At 38.6% G+C, this 17,704-nt stretch overlaps 1 long non-coding RNA gene across 1 annotated transcript; it reads left to right on the top strand.

Annotated features, from left to right (window-relative positions):
- Positions 1-9,088: 9,088 nt before the first annotated feature.
- On the top strand, positions 9,089-16,681 carry LOC119916587. The gene is made up of 3 exons (XR_005447115.1): positions 9,089-10,185; positions 11,823-11,855; positions 16,529-16,681. It is a non-coding gene; the product is annotated as an uncharacterized LOC119916587 (long non-coding RNA).
- Positions 16,682-17,704: the final 1,023 nt, after the last annotated feature.

The following is a 17,704-nucleotide window of genomic DNA, read 5'->3' as shown; positions in this document are numbered from 1 at the left end:
AAAATAAAATACATATTATGAAATTTCATTTTGTTTTATTTTACTATCCCTTAGTTTTTAAATATTTAACAAGGTTATAATGTGTTTAACTCACTTATAACATTAAACTACTGTTTAATAGTAACATTAAACTGTAGAAGGATTTTCAGACTGCATGAGATCTATACAACGAACTAGACTTGGTTGAAGCTTCAACCAAGTCCAGTTGCCCTTCATTTTAACCTTCGTTGGATAACTATGACCTGGATGACTGAGAATCTTCATAGACATCTGCATGAGATCTACTTTAAATATAAAATGCTCAATTTTTAAATTCCAAATTGATTTCCTCTTTGTGTATTGCCCATTAGTGAGAAATGTCTGTTATAAAGACATCATCACTTTTTTTGCTGTAAGATGTTTCTTCCAATGCAGCAGCTTGTTATATAAATTTCACTTTTTATTGTAAGCCAGTCAGATGTGTATTGAGTTGAAACACATTTGTGACATGTCCCTGCTGAGTTGTAAGTTGCAAAAAATCCTGGTGATTTTGATACCCTCAGAGGATAATATTTTTTTGCATATTTCTACTCCTAGTAAGTACTTATTTGTTATCAAAATGTAAGTAATTTGTGTTTTGAGTAAGATATATGTTATAGAATATCAATTGAATTAAAATATTGTTTCTTTTTAAATAAAAATATGAGTTTAAGCATGACACCTGCATCATCAATGCAGTAGCTGTATATTATGGTTCATTGCTGCAACACATCCTCATACCTAAATGACAAAATAGGTTTATTGTCAAGTGTCCCAAAATTACATACTGTATATGGCTGTTGGAAAGTCAAACGACACATTTGACTGTAACCCACAACAATACACATGCACATTTCCAGTATCAGCACAGAGAGGCTGCTGATCGGCCGGTGTCGTGCCAAGGTAGGTACCACAGATAGAAGGCGTTCCCCCGACAGTTGGAGCGCATGCATTCAGCTGTGAAGGAACTTCGAGTTCAACAAAGTAACTGATAAATATAACATGTAGATTGTTTATTTATCCTTTTAGTATTGTTGTTTTATCAAAAAGGTTTTGCAAAGCAAGCTAATGCATGGCTTCCAGATTTACATTTACATTATGTTGAACTTTATATTTATCTTATAGCAAAATTTTTTTGCAATAGTCTGACAATGATAAAACTGACCACGGATTTAATCACTTGCTCATCATCCATGTTACTGTTTGGAAGCTAGAACTAGACCCTAAAATGTGACACTGTAAAATCAAAATAACTGGAATCAGATTAACATCTGTGCATTATAGAGGGCGGATACGTTTTATGGCAGAATGCATGTCCAGCCTGGAAGGACCAGTACTGTAATCGCTTTGTGTGTATGAAAATTTATTTGCAATGCAATATTAAATGATTACGATACTAATCCCCTTCCCCTTTAAGGAGGGGGATTCTGAATAGTTTCCAATAATATCTAAAGGCTATCATTTGCAATGGAAACGTGGATTACAAGGACAAAATATTGTCTACAATGCTGCATTCATGTGTTTGCTGATCAACTAATTATTACTGTGATCTTGATTTTACAGTGTTGACTCCGTAGCTATTGGTAGGAGCATCTTCCTTAGAAAAGATTCATAAGGTCATAATGTGACTCATTGCCTTTACTGTACGCATACCGATCATGCTTACTGTCGCGCAAAGTATAGATAAACGTGGTCATTAGACATTTTTATTGTTTTTATTGTGGGCCTACAAAACCTCTGAGGCTCAGGCCTAACTGCAGGTTAATGCAGGCCTGCAAACAGTAACATGGATGACCAAGTGATCGACTCCATGGTCAGTTATAACATCGTCAGACTATACACTGAATTTATTTTATACTTTTAAGTATTATTACTGTATTTTTAACTGTTTCCAACTGTATAAGCGGTGGACAGTATGTTACTGTAGATTTTCAATGCATTCTGGGAAAATATTACTCTAAATCTAAATACAGTAATATTAACAGACCGCGAAAACCACCACAAACCTCCATTTTGAAATGAAGGACTGTCATCGATTCGAGAATGTTTAGTTTGACACCAGATCTCAATTTTCCTTGCAGCTTTGACATTAGACTGTTCAGGACTGGACTGGATGCAATACGTTAGCGCTGATATTTTATGTGACATTTTACACAGACTCTTCAGTTGTAGCTCTGAATGTGGTGAGTGCAGTTCACTTGTATAAGACCAAATTTAACGTTACAAGAGGCTGTTGAGGGATTGCTGTGTCTGTCTGCTGACCCGGCAGCTGCTTCATAATTAATATCTGATAAGTGGTGAATCTTGAAACAAAAATTGCAGTAACATAACGTTAAGTTAATTGAACTTTCTATTTTATTTAATGGAGCTGTAAGTTTGGGTGTGGAATTAATGTTAACATTAAAGGGGCATTATGGAATTTCCAGCGGCCACTCATGTTGCGGTTTTAAGATTGCAACCAGGCGTGCGCTCGTACACGTGCTCGCTTGAACTCATGAGCGAATAGAATCCAAAACACAAATCACTTTCATAGAGAGATCTCGCAATAAACACAGAAACACCTCACCTAACCTTATCCCCAACCAGGTTATTACTAGTCTATATGGCCAGTTATAGCTTCTCCAAAGAAGTAAGTATTTTCAGAGAAATCCATTTATACATTGATTGCTGACTGCCTACAACATTGTTAGACTCTCAACTTTAAAACAGATCTATTTATATGTATTAATATATACACACCTTGAGAAAAACACCACCTACTTCAGAATCCTGATTGTGGATTTCAGCTCAGCGTACAACACAATGTCCCTTAAGAAAATGATCAGCAAATTCAGCACTCTGGGTTTAAATACAACACTCTGCAACTGGATAGTGGACTTCTCACGAACGGGCCCCAGTCAGTTCGGATTGGCGGACTCACCTCCACAACTCTAGTGCTCAACACGGGAGCCCCCCAGGGCTGTGTGCTCAACCCCCTCCTGTTCACGCTGTACACCCACGACTGCATCCCCCGACATGGATGAGACTTCATATGGGGAGGAAATTCATAATCTTGTAGAGTGGTGCTCAGAGAACAACCTACCGCTCAACGTCAGCAAAACCAAGGAGCTGCTCATTGATTTTAGGAAGAAGGAGATAAAGACACACACTCCTGTCGGCATCAGTAGAGCTGAGGTGGAGCAGGTGAATAGTTTCAAGATCCTGGGAATCGGCATCACAGAGAACCTGACATGGTCGTCTCACATCTCCACGCTGGTGAAGAAAGCTAAGATACGACTGGATTTCTTGAGGAAGCTTAAGAAGACCAAATTCCCACGCCAAGTCCTTGTCAGCTTTTACAGGGGAGCAACAGAATGCATCCAGACTGGAAACGTCACTAACATGGGATGTGCACAGCCCAGGACCGGAGAGTTCTGCAGCGGGTGATTAAAACACTCAGAAGATCAACAGAAGATCATTGGTACCCATCTCCCGAGCATCAGTGATATCAGTGAGGTGAGGTGCCTGCAGAGCCCAAAGGATACTAAAGGACAGTTCCCACCTAGCCACAGCCTGTTCACCCTGCTGCCTTCTGGGAAGAGATATAGAAGTTTCTGCTGCTGCACCACCAGATTGCAGAGCAGCTTTCCCCCCCAAACTATCAGACTCTTAAACTCTAGTTCATCCTCAGCACTGCTCCAGTGATGATAGTTTATTTCTGTTGCCATTTTTATAATTAATTGTTTCCTGTCTGCTATGTAGCAGAAGGGAGTTATAAAACTCAATTTCACTCTACAACTTGTTATATTGTGAAAATAAAACCTACCTACCTACCTAAATGTTTGCTTTACTGAGAGAAAAAATGTGGTTTCTTGTTTATACATTCTTGATTCAATAACACATAATGTTAGCCTACAGAAGGCAGAAGCCATATGTTAGCTTGCTTTGCAAAACCTTGTTGATAAAACAACAATACTGAAAGGATAGATTAAACAATCCACGTTATATTTTTCATCTACTTTGGTGAACTCGAAGCTCCGCTGTCACCACTGAATGCTTACACTCCCGCAGGCAGGAAATACTTCCTTTCAGTGGTAACTAACGTTAACTTTGCACAACATCTGTCAGCTACTGAACCCAGTAGGTTATAGACAGTACCTGGCACACAGGTAATACATGTGCTGAAACTAAACAACAGTGACACAATAAACAATATGTGCATATATTGGTGCATTGTTGGGCGGCACGGTGGGCCAGTGGATAGCACTGATCTCACCCCGGTTGCAGCACTGAAAAACAAATGTGAACTAATAAAGCTGACTCTGCGCGAATTAACCCAGCAGATGCGACACCGGCTTACACAGGGATAGTAATAAAGTCAGTCTTGCGCAGAGGTGGACGGCCCCGCCTCACTGTCGTGTCAAATGAGAGGATGAAGAGGGACTATCCTTCTAGGCACGAGAAGAGAAAGAAGCTCAGTGAGAGTGAAGTGCAGGAACAGCAGGCAGGTAAACTTGTGTTCGCTCCTCTCAGAGTCTGATGTCAGCAGGTAACAGTAACAGTAGCCTAATGTTCAGTTAATGTGTAGCTGCTGTGAATTTCTGTCTGTCTGTCCTGCTAACCAGCTGAGAAGCGCAGCTCTTGTCTGTCGTGTCTTGGTTTCTTGCCAGACTGTGACAGAACAATGTTGAGTAAAAATACAACTATTTATTATGTTTGATAGATGCAGACGGGCCACAGTGTTTATAAACTGCAGCTCGGAAAAGATGACCGCATTGCACGTGGAAATGCGTTCATATTCACGGCCTAAAAAATTTTATTCACGCATTCCAGCAATAAACATCTGTGAACCAGTCCAGACAGGATGTGAGGGCACTCCTCATACATCATTTTAAAACAAGACAGTGAAGTTTATTTCCAACTCTGGACTAATGCAAGATGGGAAGCAGTGGATTTGCATTACATTGACAAGGGCTTTGCTTAAGTTTGTCAGTGGAGTAAATTTGGGATCATCAGCCAGTACAAGAACAGACTCCAGCCAGTCAGCCCAGCTGATCCACATCCGGCCTCAGTCAGTGCGAGCACAGACCCGGTCCGGATGTCTTTAGCGGGTCCCACAGACCCAGGTGAAACACAGGCAGCCTCAGCCAGTACCAGCGCAGCCAGAGATGAACAGCCAGCATCAGACCCTAACGGAACAGTTGCTGCTTCACCAAATGACCCGGCAGACTGGCCCCCGGTCTTAACAGACTTCATGAGGACTGAGTTAGTGCCCAGAGGTCTGTTCAAATCAGCTCTGGACTTTTCTAGAAGAGGTTTCTATTCAGGCTAATTAAAGAGGGAGGACTGTAGTGAGAGCATTGTTGTGTCAGGTGTGACTGTGCAGCAGCTCTGTTTTTGTCTGTGGCCGAGTGCTAACGTAGCTGCTAGAGCTTTGCAATATAAACATGTGAAAACTGAAGCCAACCTCGCTCTGTGTGGGACTGTGAGTTGCACTTTATCAGAGGTGCAGACGTTAACATGTGGATTTTTGATGAGATTGTGAATTGAGAAGTGTTTCAGTTAGTTTTGACCTCCTTGTCCAACACAACCCGTGCACATGCCCAAAGTCCAAAATGAGGTCGGTCTGAAGGGGGAAACTACTACAAGAGCAGAACACAGGCTAATCCTCCCACAGTATAGGAAATATCCACTTGTACTCTTCCTTATTGTGATTCACTGTAACTTATAATGCTGTCTGGAGTGAATTTAAAAATAAATACTGTGTATAGATTTTGATGTGTAGTTCTTTTGATTACTTAAGTATATTTTAAAACCAGGTACTTTTTTACTTTTACTTGAGTAACTTTTTTATGTGGTATCTGCATTTTTACTTAAGTAGGAAAATCGAGTACTTCTTCCACCACTGTATTTACAGCAATAAGCCAAAATATTACATTCAGGCATCATGCCCACAACATGGGACTTACATAAGTTTGCATTAAGTTAGTCAACTCTTATAATTTCACAGCACAAACGCCCACTTGCTCATCACTCTCTCAAGATAATTAATCAACATCCAACACTACGGAATAACGTTAATAAAAACACATGCTTACCTTTCTGTTAATTAAACATCTATATAGCCTCAGCATCCTCTCCCCTGCTTCTTGTTCTGGCAGCTCCGTGTCCATTTAAATAAAGCACTTTTAAATCATCTATTAACTTTCTCCTCCACCAGTATCTCTCCCTGATTTAAAGTTCTGTCCATCATCCTGTCCGGTCCTCACGCTGCTCACGTCTGCTTGCAGGTGCAGCTGCGCGTTAGCATCGCTGCTAACGTAACTTTAACCTTCACTAGCTTTGCTTTGCTCCGAATTTGATTGTTTTATGGCGATTTAATAAGTTAATAAGCTCATGTTCACAAAACGCCAAAGCTTCAATTGATTAACGTATCTCTCTCCCCCCCTCTCGCTCCCCCTCCCTCTCTCGATCCACGTAAGTGGACTGGGCGCGTTCCATTTCTGTTTGGGCCGTCTGCCGTAAGATGGCTTGATTCCATTTCAAATTTCTGCCAGTCGGCCGTGAAATGAATCCAAAGGCCACTATTTCTGTTGAGAAAGGGTGTTTTACAGCCTGTGATTGTAAAATATGATGGTGCTCATTTAATTGTATATTCTAACAATATCTGGCTGAGGATATTTACTTATAAAATCACTTTTGCTAAGAGAAGGGGTCATCAAACTGGACTTTTATTCCCTTATGTAATCCCTGCACTTGTCACATATACCATATATATATATACATACTATATATACATACATATATATATACATACATATATAATACATACATACATATATTATACATACATACATATATATATACATACATATATATACACTATATATATACATACATATATATACATACATATATATATACATATATATTATATATATATAATATATATAATATATATATATATATATACATACATATATATATCACATATCATCAGAATGGGCTTTTTATTGTGCATTCAGCCCCCACGTCACATTTCATTTCTTATCTTTATATATTTTCTACACATAATTTATTTGTCCATAGCAAATCCTATAATTAATTTGTAATGTCAATATTTCATTTCTGTTTTATTTCCCATTTAAAAATAATTTATTCTGTATCTCATTGTTATTACCTTTTATTATTTTTATTATTCTGTGTTATGCTTACTCTAGCTAACAGAACAGATTATAATTGTCATGCTGATATAAAATCTTAAAACCAAGAATAAATACATTTACAAACCCATCTTCAGGGTTGTGTAATAGTAGTCTATGCAGTATTGGATGACCTGTAAATAAGAATGAGTTGGTCTTTTTAGCCATAACCCAAGCACTTCAGGCCTTCTTTCAAGCCTCAGATTCGTGCATCTATCAGACCTGTTTTTTTGCTGAGCTATTGAGCTAGGCTAATGAATTCTGATCTGTGAAACCTAAATGTCTCTTAAGGAAAAATGTAATGAAGCCAAGATCTATCTAAAGCAAGTAATCCCAGGGTAAGAGAAGAACAGCAGAAAATAAATCTAAAATTGAGAGTTGTCTGTAGAGACCAGCAAAAAAAAGAGTCAACTGTAAAGTAATAATTTGATCTGTGATCTTTTTTATGGTAACCAGACACAGCTTGGTGACAGCTTACATAGGGAGCTAGAGAGGAGGGGAAAGTTTATTTTCAGGAACATGATTTGAAAAATTTGACCTAAATGATTTATGAATTTAGTTTTTCCAACACACAGACTACTTTGCGTTAATTCACCTCAGCTGTCTCCACACTGGCCCTGCTCACAATATTTACACATGTGGTTACAGCACTGTGACCTGAGAGGGAACATGAAAACTTAAATATACATGCTTTTGGAGGACAGTGCTTGGACAGATATTGCTACTGTGTTTAACAAATAAATGTTGTTTCTTGTAACCTCTTATTCATTAAAACACACACATACAATAGATGGTGAAAGCGTGCACAGCTTTAGTTGCCTCAGCAGCTACAGGGCAGGGATACAGTAGGCCCAGAGGGTGTGATGTTCAGGGAGCCACTGGAGTGAGCGGCATCTCCACCTGTATTTGGACAGATCTAACTTTGGCAGCACTTTGGACAGCTGGTCACCAACCTGTTTGACTCCAAGGAGAATCCTCAGTGTCCTGTCTGGTGTTCCTGGCTATGCTACTGAATGGGACAAGATAGAAGACCTCAGCCTGTCAAATACTATGGTAGTCACTGAGCAGCCTCCACAGCCACATCACGCAGCTCGGTCACACGGACATGACCTCTCTCCTGGGTCCTCTTTGCTCTCCTAGTTCCTCAGTGGTACCTGTAGCTGGTCTTAGAGACTCTGTGCCTACACAATAACTCACCAAAGGAAAATTATGGCCTGCATACTAATGACTAATGACACTAAGGATTGCCTTCGTTCCTTAAAAATGGTTTTAGAGAGCAGGGAGAGTTTTACAACAATCATTTTGGAGAAAATCTTTACTATGATCCAGGATCATGTCCTGTTTTACATAAGATAAAAACATGTCAGTCACTGAAATGGCAGCTCAGGTACATTTATAATGGCACCCACCTCCACCCTCCCAACCAAAATGATTCACATTTGTTACTTTGTAGATTATTTGATTACATTGCAGGTGCTTGCACAGAGAAAAGCAAAATCCAAGAAGAGATATAGGTGTTTCTTTAATTTCTCCTCAATAGAAAATATTTACTTTTATACTAAGGTGAGACCAAAGGATTTTTTCTCCTACGTCTTAAATTCAACTCAGGAGAAACAACCACATATCATCTCATTTATATCTTCCTCAATCAAAACAAGAGATCTCTAACTGATCTTGAATAAGTCTAATTTAATTTAAGTACCCTGAACATTGCACCATATGAGACCAGAGAAAGAGCCAAAGAAACCTCACATATGATTCCTGTAAATGTTAAGTATTTTCATTTTAGGGGCTTTATACTTTTGCTCCCCTACATTTTTAAATCCTGTATTGTATTTATTGCTGTTTATCTGAACCCTATAAAGTTACTGAGATGAAGAAAATAATTATTTGTCAATGAAAATATTGCACAACTTTGTTACAGCCAGCATAACTGGAACACCAACCACTGATGTTTGGAGATTAATTCATTAAGGACAGAATGCATGCATGAACTGAGGTACTACAATGTCATACAGAATGAGCACTTTTACTTTTGATACTTAAGTATATTCACTATGACTATGGAATACTTTTATACCTTTTTGAGGACTTGTGATAAATATCTATTTCTACTTTTCTTGAGTAAGGGACCATTGTACTATATTTAAAGTAACTATCAGCTGGATGGTGCACTGGAAAAGTTGTTGCACTTAAAACAGAAGGTACAGTATTCAAAATGTGCTCAGGGCATCCTTTTTTATCTCCTGAGGACAAAAAAGAGCCATTAATAAGACTGAGCAAAGCATCTCCCTCAAGTCTCTTCCTATGATGTCTTAGCCAGAACCTGGGCAAATGTGGAGGGAACACAGACAGTTCTCCTGACAGTGTTGAGGTCCCCCTTAAACCTCCGCTGCCCCATATACAAATACACACAAAGTGGCCTGTACAGTTCCACAGATTCAAGACTCTCTAAAACCACCATTTTTCTTTATACGTCTAAAATTGTATAGATTTTGTTACTAGCTGCATTTCAGATTTAGATGAATAAAATACAGTCAACAATTAAATTACGGTGTTTGCTTATGGTACTTTTATACTTTTAGTTAAGTAAAATTTTAAATATATGAAATTTTACTTCTAACAGTATGTAAAGCCTGGTGTTTCTACTGTCACTGATAAATGTGTTTCTTGCTTTATTTTAAACACTGTAGCCTGTAACACAGGCCTCTGTGTCAGAGCTGAGAAGTGGAGAATATTGTGGTGACTTTGCAGCCTCTCGGCTCAGGCTTAATTAATGGGCCATCAGCGGAGGGACACGCCCCCCTGCACCTGGAACTTGCCCCCCTCCCCCAACCTTTCAGCAGCGCAGCAGAGAGGAGCAGAAGAAAACAGAGAGTGGCCGGAGTTTGGAGAGATTTGTTAGCAGGAGTTTGGAGAGATTTGTTTGAAAAATTTAAAGACGAAGACTTCATCTTAACCGACGCAAGAGGCAATTTCAGAGCAGGTAAGATTTATAGATATTTCTGCTTCTTGTCAAATGATGTTAATGTGCAATATTATTTGAATGGAAGAAAACAGCAAGCTCTAACTTTAATTGAGTGGCTCCGGAACCGCTCCAGTCAGATCTCCAGCACACAATTGATAGGTACATGGTTTAACATGATGGCAGAAGTGCATATTTAATGGATTTAGTGCAGATGCAACAGAATAGTGCTGTTAAATTGTAAATATTTTTTCTGTGTAAATAACAATACACTTATAGGCTACTGTGCATGAGGCCGTATTTGCTTTGCGACAAATCCCAGTCTGTTTTTTCTGCTGCCACAGCTGCTTTTAACTCCCCTGTTACTGTCAGTAACAATTCCACCTCGTGTTAGATCCATGCAGAACTATCTCTGGTGTGGTTTTTAGTCTGTAGTAGTACCTTCTTCTTTTAACAAATCTTCTACTAATGCGAAGTAGACAATGTGCTTCCTGTTTATACCGGCACGCGCATGCTCAGTGTAGGCTATGTGGACGGCCACTTCACGTATTCAGAGACAGAGATCCATTCTGTTATGCAGATAAAATGCTGGGGACGGAGATCGTTTTTGGTTTAAATCTCCTTTTAAACAGAAACGTAGTAGTGCGGATGTGGCCCAAGACAGGTGAGCCAACATTACACCTGAGAGAGGACACTGAAGTAGATGTAACACAGTCTTTTTATTATTATTTTGATCCCAAAGCAGCTCTGTTCTCATGGCTTATTGTGTGAAAATTAAATATTTATCAGCTACTACTTGATTGATTTAGTACCCTTTCCTATTGCCTGTCTCACTCCCACCTCTGTGACTGTCTGTTTAGTTAGTGGAGGGAAAGCTTCTGACAGGGAGAGCTGAATAACAGTTGCCACCATAAAAAGAAGAAAACGTGATGTTTCCTGACAACAGTTTGTTTATAAAATTAGGTAAAATCTGCCCGCAGCCTGCAACGGATTTTCAAAAAGTAACACTTACTTTATAAAGTACACCTGTAAAGTCTTATACAATCCATTACAACAGTGCTGCCACAAAGTCTACTTTAATGATGCCTTTAATCAGTTTTCTTTTTTGACACAGTCATATAGGTGTTAAGTGAATTAAATTTTTTAGCACTGAGGTCATAGTTGGTGAAAATGTTGTACTGGACTACATCATATTCAGATGTGTTTAATATTCCGCCCTACTCATATATATAAACAGGGAGAGCAAAATCACCTTTCAGTGTAACAACACCTTGAACTATAGGCTTAGTAATAAACAGAACTGAATTTACACATTCCTGACAAAATGGTCAGAAACTGAACCTGTTGTACAGAATTGCAGTAGATTGTACAGGTGTCCTGAATAGTCGCTACTGAGTATAAAGCAGTATCTGGAAACAAAGCACAAATGGCACATTGTCTCACTGGAGACTTGAGACGTAACCTCGTATTTATGACAGGGTGTCCAATTCACTTAAAACATGTGTTTATTCTCTCTCTCTCACTGTGTAGAGAGATGTATTATATGATATGAAATGCAGCAGTACTGTATCACTTAATATTACTACTACACATTGTTATTTTTATATTTTGTTCAGAGTATAACATGACATCATTTTCATTATTCTCATTGGTGTTAGGTCCAGGAAGAGATCGCTATGAGTCAAACACAGGTATGTGCCTTTACAAACTCTTTACTCCATCCTGACACTGACTTCTTTCTTCACTGTAAAAGTAGTAGTAGTTGTGATTCAGCGTTAAAGCTGACATTTTTAAATGAAACAATATCAGCTGCAGACCGATAATTAAACAGGAATTTAGGGCTCGGGCAATTCGTCAACATAGTCGATCCAGTGTTGGCAGGATTCCCCCGGACAAGCTAAAGTTTGGAAGTATTTTAGACAGACAGTCTCTGTGATCTGAGAAAAGCTTCACTGCAGCACAACTGTCCACGAATACGTGAAGCAGCATGAACACGTGAGCGAAAGTATCCTGGAGCACTGACGGCAGCACCGCAAATCCTATTTACTTTCTGTCGCCACACGAGCATGGCACATCATCAGCACAAGGACACGTAGTATTTCTTAATCGCTTTCATGTTAAAAGTAATTTTTGCCCCGCTGCTGTCATTGTAGCATAACGTTACACCTCAAGACATCGAACGTTCGGCCGTTTCATATTTTCTGTTTTAATTAACGGCCACATATGAGCGAGAAAACAGCTGAAACTAACATTACAGACGATCTGTGACTGTCTGTACAGTCTGTGAATCCTTTCAATTGTTTTCTTTGCCCGACACTGATGCAGAAATGCATTTGATTATCATACTGCAGTACTCAATATTGAAATTAATCCATGTCAAAAACATTAAAAGTTTTAAGTAAAGTAGCCTAATAATTAATGTCTGTTATTGTTGTTATCACAACACATCAATGGCGTGGAAATTTGATTCATTTTAAGATTTGCTGCTATTCTTATTTTTTATATATATATATATATACACACACATTATTCTAATGTGCTTCATCAGGATGATTAAAATATAGATTTATTTATTAGGAATGTTTTTGATATTTATTTTGGATAAATTGGTATGTTAATCGAGTAATAGGCAACTTTTTTCCTTTTAGAATACAGAAAATTAGTCGTTAGATTAATTGGGTAATTGAAAAAATAATCGTTTGATTAATTGACTTGAAAAATAATCGTTACGTACAGCCCTAATCAGAAATTGAATATCTGCAGGCTTAGAAGTTGTGATTATTTTACAGTACTTAATCTTAACGCTGTTCCTGAACTTTAGCTGCCAGTAATCTTACTGCTAACATCAGGCGAGATGGATTTATATAGCCTGCAGTGGAAAAGCTACATTTTACAAGGGGTTGGGGTAAACAGCTGACTGAATGGGATATTGCTCAGCACTGGGGATGTAGCGATTGCTGGATTTCACTATTAACCGTGCTTTAAAACGTCACGGTTAATTAATCAGCGTTTCCCACACATAGGGTTTACTTGGGGGCCGTCCAGGTAGATTAACAGCTGCCCAAGTAAATTTGGCGACCCATTTTACAATTGTTTTAAAATAAGTAAGTAAAGGTAATACATAATAACTTAAATAATGTGGCAGGTTGTTGGGGAATTAAATATAATTGTGACACTTACAATCAATGCTGTCGCACTGAGATCGAGCTTTCAGTACAACATAAACAAACAAAGCAGGTGTAACCGACAGCACCGCTGCGCTATGAGGCCTATTTTCAATGGCTTGTGCCACGCCAAAGCTTGACGAGCTCGCACGCAAGCAGCAGTCAAATTAGCTGAACTTTTGCGCTGAACCCAGCTTCCACACAGTGCAAATCACTTCTTTTGTGAAAGGTTCTTTATGGAAGAACGTTGTCCTCTGCCGACCTTCAGTCACTGAACATTTAACATCCTGTTGCTTCCTCCTGTCTGTGCTGAGAAAATGTTGCAGGTGTAAAACACTAACAGAACATCAGGAGCTTATAAACTTCCAGAACTGTGGGCTACCAATTACCTGCATTTCAGTTATTAATAACGCTGCATGAGACATGTTCTCAATTTTCATCATTGAACATTCATCATCATTTTCACTAAAACTTATACATGTGGATGAGAGTTGATGACAACAGTTCAGTTTATTCCCCCCCAATAACAATTTCCCCTGGGAGATAAAGTTAATAATCCTCTTATATTAATAATAATACTTAAATATTATAGTTTTATAATTGTTAATGTAATATTAAAAACCTACTTAAGTAATTACTAGTGTTGTTAAATTAATTAATGCATAATAATCATGATAATCTTGAAACCGTGATTATTCCTCTGACTATAATCGTACCAACAAAATCTGTAATCGTTGCATCCCTACTCAGCACAAGCCAGTCTCTCGTGTTTCAACAGTTTCATTTACCAGTCCTGACCAGCACGCACGCTGTCACCGTGTACACGGACTAAAACTTCTAGTGAAGTTATGGATGTTATATTATGACATGTTAGAACAGTTGCAACATTTTGGTACGTGTGCTTATTCACTTTCTCGCCAAGTGCTGGATGAGAAAAGTAAAGGACTGTCATGTCTATTCACTAAATATGGAGTTAGAGCCAGCAGCCAATTAGCTTTAGATAATATAGATTTATTTATATTTAGCATGCACACTAAAGTGATTTGATCTTCTCAATAAACCCTCAGAAAGAAAGACAATACATGTATTCCCCCAAAAAACTATTTCTTCAAGGTAAATTAACTTTTACGTTAATTGTCAGTTATTAACATAATTTATTTGTATTATTCAACACTATACTACTAAAATGACTATGTAAAAAAGCCTTTGTCCTGAGCATGAACTCAAATCAGTCCCTGCTCGTTCTGTTCTCTCAGACAAAAGTTGATGGCAGATTTCTTTTTTAAATGAAAGTAGAGTCCCAGGCAGAGACTGCAACTTTTTGGCCAATCCTGAGAGCAAGATGTCAGTGGGACTGCAGTCAGTTTGTTGCTGTGCCTTGTCAACTTGCAAAGTTGTAGATACCATGCAGTTCTTGCTGCGACAGTCGTAATGTGGGTAAAACGTTGAGAGTGGATGACAAGTAAACGACCTACTGAAAAATAAGTGGAGTCTGTTCAAAGATGTCAACAGTTTATTAGTCAAGATTCAATTCAGTTACATACTTGTCAGTTTGTGTACTTTGATTGTATTAATAAAGCAAATGGAAATAAGTGATTATTATATTGGTTTTAATGATTAGGTTGTTATGAATGTGGTCATTCAAAGTAATTCTATGGAACAAAAATTTTATACCCACAAAGATACATTGGGAATTATTATTGTTATGTAATCATAGCACCCTAAATTGTGACAGATTTCCCAGCCCTATCATCAATAGGGATGCAACGATTACAGATTATTGTCAGAAATAATCACGGTTTCACGATTATGCATTAATTTTCACTAGCAATAACTTAAGTTGATTTTTAATATTAAATTACATTAACAATTGTGTTCTATAATATGTAAGTATTATTACTATAAGAGGAATATTAACTTCATTTATTCCCCAGGGAAACTGTTAATAAGAGGGAAATAAACTGAATTGTTGTCATCAACTCTCATCTAGACATCATTCATGCAGTGTTATTAATAACTGAAATGCAGGTAATTGGTAGCCTACAGTCCTGAAAGTCTAAAAGCTCCTGATGTTATGTAGTGTTTTACACCTGGCAACATTTTTTCAACACAGATGTAACGTTAAATGTTCAGTGACGGAAGGTATTGAAAGGACTATGTTCTTCCATAAAGAACCTTTCAGAAAAGAAGCGATTTGCGCTGGGTTCAGCACAAAAGTACTTCGACTGCGGCATGGCGTGCGGTGCGCGATCCTCTACACAGCAACAAAGTGCCCTAGCGCGGCGCAAGTCGCTGAAATAATGGGCCTCTTTCTGTGCGGTGGGTCTGAAAGGTTACATGCTGCTTTCTTTGTTTACGTTGTACTGAAAGCTCGACTCTCACCGCTACGGCATCGATTGTAAGTGACACGTTCAGGTTTAATTCCCTATACCAACTAAGGTGGGTCTCTGACATTGACAGCTTTGTGTTGGAGAGATTTGTGCAGCGCTGTTCATGAGAGACGGAGAGAGTGAGCGAGAGATGTTGCGCGAATATATACACTGTAGAAACAGTTACACCTTTAGAAGAGCAGTTGATATTCAGTCCTCGTATAATTATTAGTGTGCAATTATCTGATTAATCCTCTGTCAGTACCACAATTTCCACGGACGGTGTTTATACTGTATGTGCAGTCATTATTTAAAAAAGGCCTAACAAAATTAGCCGAGTGTTATATAAAAAAATCTAAACAACACTAACAAGTATGTGAAATATGTTTAACAAAAAGAAAATGAAGAAAGGAAAGAAAATGCTCGCAAAGGAGGTATTGGGTGTGTAATTGCTCTAGTTTTAGTATAGTGAAAATGGTGTAACTGATCCATACAGGCCAGTAACATTGGAAGGTCAAGACAAGTCATTTTAAAACTCCTTTTATTCACCGGCAGTCTTTGTACTCTGCAACTTGGGTTTTTATTAGAGCACAGAGTAATAATAAATGACTGTTGCTGTTTTTCACAGGTGAAAGTCTCACTTTCACTCCACCCCACACACAGTGAAGAGAGGAAGACCAGTGGATAATATGTTTTTGGCAGTAAGGATGCTGTCCATTTAAAACCTGAAACACTTTTCAACTCTCTAACAGTTAACAAATACAGAAGGATGCAACCTTACCCACACTATATAGTATGAGGTGTTACTTTTTGTATGCTCTTGTTTTTCAGATGGAGGTTCTGACCCCTGCGCTGAGTTAGAGATAAGGAGAACTCACTGATGGTGAGTTAAATTGCTTTAATTATGAAATATACAAAAACTCCTGCCTTTGTTTCATACTTTAACTCAGTCAAAAGACAAGTAGAGTACTACTTTACTCTTACTGTAAGTTGTGTACTTTTGTTTGAGTGTTTGTTTGTAACTCTTTTCTAATTTATGATGGTCAGTGTTGGGCAAGTTACTCAGAAATTATATATTACTAGTTATTACTCCTTTAAAGTATTACTTTACTTATTACTGGGTGGGCAATATTAGATTGTGGACGATTAAAATGTCTCCACGATCTATCTTTTCAGAGAGATCATTACTGTCGTGCTACAGATCACAATCTATTTAGTTCTGTCTGCGTCCTCTGCTGTCTACTAAGGCAACACAGTAACTGTTGGGCCTCATAAAATAACATTAAAGTTCCCCGTGTCCCCCAGCTACTCTGTCTCAACTCTCTGTGATTTACGGAGGTTGCTGATGAACAGATGTGTTACTTGTTGCTAAAGTAACTGCTAAGTGCCATTAAGTAGCTGCTGTGATCTTATAAGCTCAGTTAGCCTAGTGGTCGTAGCTGACTCAGCCCGGACTGGGAGCTCGCAGCACCTGGGAGTGTTTGTGTTTAACGTTACACCTCTACTCAGGCACTGGAGGTTTTAGGCCTCAGCAAGCGGCGCTGGTTTGGGCACCAGAACAGGAGCCAAGCGTGCAACGACACCGCGCTCAGCAGCCTCCCAGTAAACACTGTATGAACGGGACCGAACACAGACTTTGGACAAGTTTGTGCAGCGGTGTTCACGAGAGAGAAAGAGAGCGCGAGCCAGGAGGTGCTGCACGAATATTTGCTCCTCAATACAGCTCCTCGGTCAAACATGATTTTAAATATGCCTAGTAAAAATTTTTAATTAATGTGGTGGTCAGCGTTGACAATTAACCAAATTATAGGCTAATTATGGGAAACACTGCTTTCACTACACCCTGCCTTTGCCCCCAAACAAAGCATCTCTCCCGAGTTATTAACTAATATCGTATTCACAACAGCGAGTATGCTATGGTCTTTACATACGGTACCGCTGAGCTGCCGCACAGTCGTGGATTCATGTCAAGGATGGTGGTTTAGTAACGAGTTTTTTGAAAAGTAA

Source organism: Micropterus salmoides, unplaced genomic scaffold (genome assembly GCF_014851395.1).
Source record: "Micropterus salmoides isolate LMB-PRFRI ecotype aquatic unplaced genomic scaffold, ASM1485139v1 Ms_hic_scaffold_21, whole genome shotgun sequence".
Lineage (NCBI taxonomy): Eukaryota > Metazoa > Chordata > Actinopteri > Centrarchiformes > Centrarchidae > Micropterus > Micropterus salmoides.
Note: the sequence above shows the minus strand (reverse complement) of the source record. Positions and strands in the feature narration are given on the sequence as shown.